Source organism: Helianthus annuus, chromosome 3 (genome assembly GCF_002127325.2).
Source record: "Helianthus annuus cultivar XRQ/B chromosome 3, HanXRQr2.0-SUNRISE, whole genome shotgun sequence".
Classification (NCBI taxonomy): Eukaryota; Viridiplantae; Streptophyta; class Magnoliopsida; order Asterales; family Asteraceae; genus Helianthus; species Helianthus annuus.
The window spans coordinates 23,844,420-23,853,204 of NC_035435.2; the positions used below are offsets into that span (position 1 = coordinate 23,844,420).

The window sequence follows — 8,785 nt, forward strand, 5'->3', positions numbered from 1 at the left end:
TGACATCCATACCCTTTTGATCAAGATGGAAAATGAATGGTTGAGATTAGTTCACAAGGTTCACAACCAAGGATGTTGTTCACTCATGATCCCCATCCTATATATAGTGGGGTTCTAGAGTGAACACTATTATATTTGTGAACTGAATGAACAAATCCTGGCCATTGATTATAGAGATCTAGAGTTTTTTTATGAATGGCAAGATTGCAATTATATTTCATAATTTCTCTTTATATTAAAAGATAGGAGGGTAAATATGTAAAATGCATTCCTTCATTTTTGGAAACCTGACAACCATAATTCCTGTTTTGGATTTACAATCCCATTAAACTCGCCATTTTTGTTTCTTTGACTTTCAACTAAACCAATTGTCTACTCTTTTCTATTTGAAGGTTTCATTTTTTAATCAAAAAATATGTTATTTTTGTTCTCAGGTAGTGTATAATTTATCTAGATTAAAGATACATATATAAATGTAGCTATATACATTGAATGTACATATGTGTACAAATATGTTATTTTTTGTACATATGTCTATATATGTGTTACGTAAAAAACAGTTCCCTATATACACATGTGTATATATATAACACAACTTTCAAACAAAATATACATCTGTGTATAATAGTAATGCTTATTCTCAACGAGTATCTTCTTCGTATACCATTTGATATATCAGTGTTGTACATATATGTACAACATGAATTAAGCAAAAATAGTTATGTACACACATGTACATATATTACACAACTTTCAAAACAAATATACATCTGTGTATAATAATAACGCTTATTATCAACGTTCATCTTCTTCATGTACCATTTGATATATTAGTGTGGTACATATATGTACAATATAAAATTAAACGAAAATGTTGAACAAAACGCATGTAATTTAACAGGCACAATGGAAATTAATATTACTAATAGCCATGGAAATTGATTAAATACCACATAATTCGCCTCATTCTAAAAACAAAACTACAAACAAACAAATTACACATATGAAAAACCCAATATTTATGCTTTGAAAATAGTAATTGAATTTGTGAATATAATGATTTTAAAACTTAAAAACATTGAAATTCTTGTTTTTCGTTATTATACCAGGTTCATGATGTATAAATTTTTTCTCATTAAATAATTGATTAAAGTGGACCTAATTTGTTTAATGATAATATATGGAGAGTCCAGTTATAGACATATATGATAATTGATCAACTAAAGATTATAGAAAGAATAACACATACTTGATTATAGCAAAAGTAGTTAATATAATTTTGGTAACTGATATTCTCTAATTTACTATTTCAGCAAAGTGACATCCATACCCTTTTGATCAAGATGGAAAATGAATGGTTGAGATTAGTTCACAAGGTTCACAACCAAGGATGTTGCTCACTCATGATCCTCATCCTATATATATATATATATATATATATATATATACTAGTGGGAATGCCCGCGCGTTGCCGCGGGTATTTATGTTTGTTGGCCGCACATTACGCGACAGGTTTTACGTATTTTACCCACGATATGGATCTATAAACCTGAGGTTTCAAGTGAGTGGTTAAAAGTGGGTTTCCTTTTCGGGAAATATGCATCTTTAATCAAATATGATGCTTATGGATAGAAATCTCTTAAAACAATATATACCATCACTTAAAGGATTTCATGCTAAAGGATGTTAACCACTTAACTATGTGCAAGTATTTAGAAGAAAAACATATACCGGTAAATATTCTTTGATTATATTTGATTATATAGCTAAGTTACATAACTTCAACAAAATTCTTGCAACTATAAAAAAAAAAGATTTCGCGAGCTTTAAACATAAAAAACATTGGGAAGACCATATTACGTTAGTCCTGTACGTCTTCAGCCTCCATCATCCGGTTTACTTTATATTTTGTGTAACTAAAAGATACCAATCTTCCTGTCACATGAAGCAATTCAAGAAAATTTTCGCACAAGTGCAGCTGAGGGTTAAGTGGAAAATAAATAAAAAAAAACAAGCATAATTAGTTAAGTAGTATATAGTTACCTTCATTAGCATAATCAAGTTCATCAGTCTCTGAGCATCATGTTTTGTTTTCATAGGTTGTTACACTACCAAGCACAATAAAGGAAATTATTTTATCTCAAACGGGTCATATAAAAAGAAATTGCTGTTTTAACCCGTTTAGTATGAATGAGTTGATCCGGTTAGTGTTTTATCTCAAACGGGTTTAAAAAAGGAAATTGTTTTATCTCAAACGGGTCAAATAAAAAGAAACTGCAGTTTTAAGCTTTTAGTATGATCCGGTTAGTATTTTATCTCAAACGGGTTTAAAAAAGGAAATTGTTTTATCTCAAACGGGTCAAATAAAAAAGATTTCAGTTTTAACCCGTTTAATATAGATGAGTTGATCCCTTGTAATTAAAAATTAATACTGTTCTTCTTTACCCAAAAAAAATAATACTGTTCTTTTCATAGAAGCATTTTTTGTATATATGGTGGCTGGTATGGTGTGAACAAGTCACATCAGCCATTTACATTTATAGAGGTTGGTTGCTAAAATTGGTATTACATTATAAGTTGATTTATATTTTACACCTAACTTAAAGAAAAATTGTTTATATTGCATCTGGCTATCTGCAGCTCCAAACGCTATTTTCTACACTATGTTTATTAATTAATTATGCATCTAATTGTCTAATATCACATAATCACTACACCAAAGTGAATATCCAAACAGCCCACAAATGCTTCAAAAAGTACAAGAAAAAAAAACATCAAACCTGGAATGCGGGACCACCCTTGGCAGAGTTCATCACACTCCAAAACGCCATAAACGTAAACAGAAACAATCTTCTGAGAATGATAATCTTTTCAGGAAGCTCTCCAAAAGTGAGTGAAATCTGAACCCAAGGCGGAGACTCTTCAACCTTCTTCTTCAGCCGTGTCTTTAAACTTATTTTTGTTTTTTTTCCTGTTCTCGAAGCTTCTCATAAGTATTTATGCAACGTTTCCCATAAGATAAAAAAGAAACTTAGTAGCCTGACTCATACCTTTATTAGTAGAAAAGGAGTGTTTGGTTGCAAACGAGCGTGCACCAGATACCATCTCGCGAATATTAGAGTCCTGCAACGCTTTTCCTGACACAGCCTGTTAATAAAGACAGGATAACCTAAATCATCATGACAGTAACTGAGCAAAAACTATCCACTTCATGCTTTAGATCTTTCACGCTTTCTCTATCATTCAAAACCTTGTAACTGATTTTTCGCTCTGACATTAAAACAAACAAAATACAATCAAGGAACCTAAACCTAATAGATTTCAAAACTCAAAACACAAGATCAATATAGCTGAAGTCACAAACTCGCTGACCCGTTTGGCGTGTTGACACTTTTTAACACTAAAACTGACCGATAAACAATCATTATCGACCCGACCGGTTCTGCTACATTAAAAACATTTTCTTTTTGAATCTTTAGCAACCTTTTTGCTGAAGGACTGGTGACATTAATGGGTGAGGGTAGAGGTGCACATTTCGGGTAATTTTGTTAAAACCAGTTTCAGGTTGGAGTCGGCTTCAATGCATAGGGTTACAAGCAGATGTATACCCAAAAAACATTAGCTTATATGAACTGTATAAAACCAAACAAACCGATTTCCTTTGTAAAAAAGCGAATAAAAAAGCATTTAAACAAGTCGCTCAATGCATATAAAGTATCGGAAACTCACAATCAGTAAACATCGGATATTGACTCACATGGTAAATACATTAAATGTCAATCCAAATAAAGTAACAAAAACTCACAATCAGTAAACAAACATATCAGATGTGGGCTTGTCATCTTCCTTGCTCTTCTTGTTTCCTGCGAAGTTATTAGACAAAGAAAAAGACTCAGATTGCCATGTTCCTATGAATACACACACATTTACTCTTTCATACATAATAAATCCATCAGAAAAACTTGTAAATTTCTCAGAGAAGAGTCACCTTACATGTCACAACAACCTGTTAACAAAACTTTGCATAAACTACACTTAAATTTGAATCTCAAAACCAATTCAATTGAGCAAAATACTTACAGTGAGAGTCGTAGCTCGTGAATTAATTAACATTCATTCAGATAAATCAACAGATAACCTAGGGTTTGTGAATTAATCACGATTTGATTAGAAAATCCAGACGAATTCATGGTGACCGTTAACCTAGGGTTTGCGGATTAATCACAAATTTAGCAAAGAAGACATATGAGTTTGACTAAGAAACTAATTAATTCAGCAAATTAACCTGACCTTCAAATCCTGAGTGAGAGTCGATGAATGTTGTAGAAGGAGAACGATTAAGTTTTGGATGTTCTAATGTCGAAATAGGAGTGTTGAAGAAGATTGATTGATTCGTGAATTCTGATCGCTACCATCGGCAGTTCCCTAATTTCAGTCCCTTTCTCTATCAATTTCTCTCCATCAGTTACAAATCCATTCGATATCTCTGAAGGTATTCCTTGATTACTCACAATTTTGGAAGTCGATTAGGGGTTTAAAAAAGCCCTTCGCCACCATCACCGGTAGATTCATTCAGTAAGAGGAACCAGAAGATGAATTAAAGTAGGATTGAAGGAATTCAACCGATCTAAAACTGAAACATTCATTCAATCATCTATATACTGAAATCCCCCAAAGAGACGCTTCATTTGCAGGTCAGCATCGAATCCCATTCAATTCAATGGGTGAAAACCCTAACTTACCCCTAAGGTGTCTTAAAATTTTGGAGAACTTGCAACTTAAATGTCTTTAAGCACCTTGTACATATTGCTTTAAAATTGATACGTGTGGCAAAATTACCATCTTGTACATCACTTCTCCTTTTTAATATATTATAGATATATTCTATAGTGAACACTAGTGTATTTGCGAACTGAGTGAACAAATCCTGACCATTGATCTACACACGTGTATGGCCAGGATCTCATCATCAAATCGTAAAATACACTAGTGTATTTTATCATCAAATCCTGACCATTGATCTACCCATGTGTATGGCCAGGATTAGTTTACTCAGTTCGCAAGCTACACTAGTGTTCATTGCTGAACCTAATCCTATACACACACACATATATATATATATATATATAAAGATATTTATTGTTTATATATTATTAGAATTAATATATGAAATAAATTTGGATGCACACCACTAACTAAAACTTCTTCCAAGAAAAGTAAAAAAAACGTACAATATTTATATTAAAAATACTAGCTAAAATGATAATAATAATAATAATAAATACACAAAATATATGCAATAAATAATATATAATATTTAGATAACTTATAAACGTAGGGGAGGTTCATTTGAGAAGAAATTTAATCCGAGAAGAAAAAGAAGAAAGGACATAATGATAAAACATTAAATAGTTTGTAACTCCCCCCATTAATTATGTTATCTCTCATTAATAAAGAAAAAAACATTTTATTCTACACATTTCAAAATTTATCCTAGATATATCTTACACTTACTGAAACTTACCCTACGCATATCTAAAATTATCATACACATTTATGAATTTATCATACACATACTAAAATTTATCCTACGCATGTCAAAAAATGTCCTTCACCCTAAATTATTTTATCTTGAAAGAGTATATTTAACAAGGAGTTACAAGTTTAATTAGTTAGCTAATTAATTACAATTAGAAATTTACCTATATGCCCTTATTAATAATATTAAATGCACATACTAAATGAAGTAAAATAGAGCATTTCTATTGGTTTAAAACTTATTTTTTTTATTCTTACAAAATTTTTCTTCTCATTTGAACTCTCCACTATAAACCTGTCACACCCTGGCTTTGCGGAAGCGTGGTTAATTTGTGTGACTTCTTAATACCATAGCTTAATCATAACAAAGCTATATGAATTTAAAAACCATGCAAGTCATCCATTAAGTTTTTGAAAACATCATACAATACCATTGTTTTTAACATGCAACCATAACCTTGTTCAGTAACATTACAACTTATAACAAAACATAAACGTGATTTAGGGATTGTGTCTTGTCCAGGTAAGAGACACAACCCTAAACCCTGATGACTTCATGACCAGTGCAGCGGAAAACGTTCCATACCGTGCCAGATCCGTTTAATTTCCTGAAATACATGTGAGTTGAAAAATCAACAATAATGTTGAGCGAGTTCATGCGTAAGTGAGTATGTAAAACCTTTGTGAGTATAAGAAAAATAGTTGTGGTATGTAGCAGTGTAAGAGGACTTGTGATCATCAATGGTTTGCAAGGCCACTGACATATGTGAAGTGCAAATAGGGAGACTCAAACCTAGCAGATTTCGCCACGGCAAAGTATGTGGACAAAGTCACCCCACGGTCCGTTTCTAGTTTGGCCGGGGGCTGGGCTCGCTACACCCAGATAGATCTACCGCTCCTGTCCCTCGGTCCCTCCATGAGGACTAATGGCCCCATGTTGTTCCTATCCACTCACATGATCGTATAACACCTCCTTACATTAAACATACCGTTGTAAAGTACTCGTAAATCATAGTAACATGTATTTCACCCCCGCAGTTAAGTAAACTGAAAACAGTTAGAGAAAAGGGGGACATGAACTCACAGTGAATGCGTATCTCTACCAAGTAATCTGAATATCCGAAGCTGTGCAACGACCTACAGGCGCTAATTCTATTAGACGGATGGCCGTGCCTTAGCTTTATAACTTATATTTTTAGGAGACGGTTAGACAACCGTTTCGTGTACATACTTGGTATTTTACTTTCCTTCCCAAGGATGGGGGATTTAAATACATGTGTATTTATACTATCTCATTAAGTCCCACTTAATATATTTTTATTTCTCATTCCAAAATATAATTATTTTTCTCAAAAATAATATATTTTCTCTTTACATAATACTTTCCAAAATAATACGTTGACAACATACGTGTTGGTGAATATTTCCGCGTAATGCGTAAGTTACGTTTTAATGATTAGGTGGTAATAAAAATTACCGCTGTAACTTTTATGCTTGTCGTATAAGCGTTTGTATTATTTTGGGTTTGACAAGTTAGTAAATATTATTTTTACTCTAAAAATAATATTTATACATTTTCACAAAATAATCATAAACAGTGTTGTGACAAAATATATTTACCGAATATATATTTATCACGTTTGGTTTTGTGAAAATCCCACCTCCGATTATTTAATAAATAAAGTCATGGCGAAATATAGTTTTGAAAACATGTCAAAAGTAGTCTAACACTTGTAAATAATTCTAAGTGTTATATTTTTAGAAAATTTCGCCAGAGTTTCCCCTGTAACTGGAGGTGGCCACGCTTTCAAGCGTATCATTTTCTTTTACAAAATCACTTCTTTTATTTCAATCAATCAATTTCCAACATAATCAGCAAGTTTCGACACTTCGAATTCGTAGACTAGTATGTAACATCACAATATTACATGAACTTGTAGTTTTTCTAAAACTATTATGTAGATCTCGTTATATTTAGTGGATCTATGTATAAAATAGTTTATTCTTGCAAAAACCCCGTTTTTGGAACAAATCACTCTTTACAACTTCCGACAATTTTTATAAAAATTGTTATTTTGTCGGATCTTTCATTTCACAAGTGTTTATACACTTGTAGACTATAAAAATCACGTTTGTTAACCTGTTATACAACTTTTATAAAACATGATTTTCTCAACACCCGGTCCTACGAATATACCACTTGTACATACGTAGATCGGCTCGTTTTAAATACTATTTTTAATGTTAAAATACTTTTACACAAGTTCATGTTTCCCGTGTGGTGGAGTTTCACCTTTTAACCCTTGTACAAAAGAAACAAGTGTATGTCAAGATACGTGATCCTAACAAAGTCGGGTTAAACGATGATGAGAGCCACCACATCGTAGATCGGGCCATAAAGACCAACATATTCAAATACTACGACCTTTACACGCGTTATGTTCTTTTATCCAGCGATTTTCACTTTTTAGTAGACTTTAAAGATTCATGAAGCGGGTTACCGACATTTAACCGATAAAAATCCTTTTAACCACTTTAGATACGATTAATAACGAGTTTTAAACAATATACCTCTAGCTCGAGGCTAGGGAAGAATCTAGTCGAAAACGGTGTGGATAAAAGCAAATGCGCGAGGTCCTTCAACTTCCGTTTGTTCCGAGCTTCGTCGTACGCGATCCTCAAGACTTGTATGCACTTGGAATGAAGAGACTCGAACTCGAAAATGGATGGATGGTTGTGTGAGTGTTCGGCCGAGAGGAGAGGGCAAGGGAGAGAGAGAGTGATTTTGTTAAGTGTGTGTTAGTGTGTGTGAGAAGTGAGATTAAATAGAGAAAATTGTCGTTATTGTCCATCGGTTTCTCGTTCTAGATATCCGCATAGCCAAATAAAATAATCAAAAGTTGTCCTCTCCTTGTCCTTCCTTGTTGGCCGATTGGTTAGGGTGGTGGGGCCACCCGGTTCGTTTTCAACTAAACAGTTATGGTTCAGTTATGTTAAGTCGGTTACATAAAGGTCTAACCTCGTTAGTTGTTTATTGCGTTATGATACGGGTGTTAGGGTAATCAGGGACCCTAACTGGCTCAGAATAGTATCAATATTAATTTTGGCAATATTTTTATGTTCCGGGTATTGTCCGGTTGTTCGGTTGGATAGGAATCCGTTAAAGTGCTTAAGATATCCTTTAAGCGTCGTAAGTAATATTTTTAGCGACACAATTTATTCAGCAAAGTGTCGGGAATAATTCCTT

General features: G+C 33.0%; 1 long non-coding RNA gene across 1 annotated transcript; it reads right to left on the minus strand.

Moving 5' to 3' along the window:
• Positions 1-1,751: 1,751 nt before the first annotated feature.
• Positions 1,752-2,993, minus strand: LOC110903080. The gene is made up of 3 exons (XR_002571648.2): positions 2,781-2,993; positions 2,044-2,108; positions 1,752-1,935 (listed from the first exon to the last, which is right to left on the minus strand). It is a non-coding gene; the product is annotated as an uncharacterized LOC110903080 (long non-coding RNA).
• Positions 2,994-8,785: the final 5,792 nt, after the last annotated feature.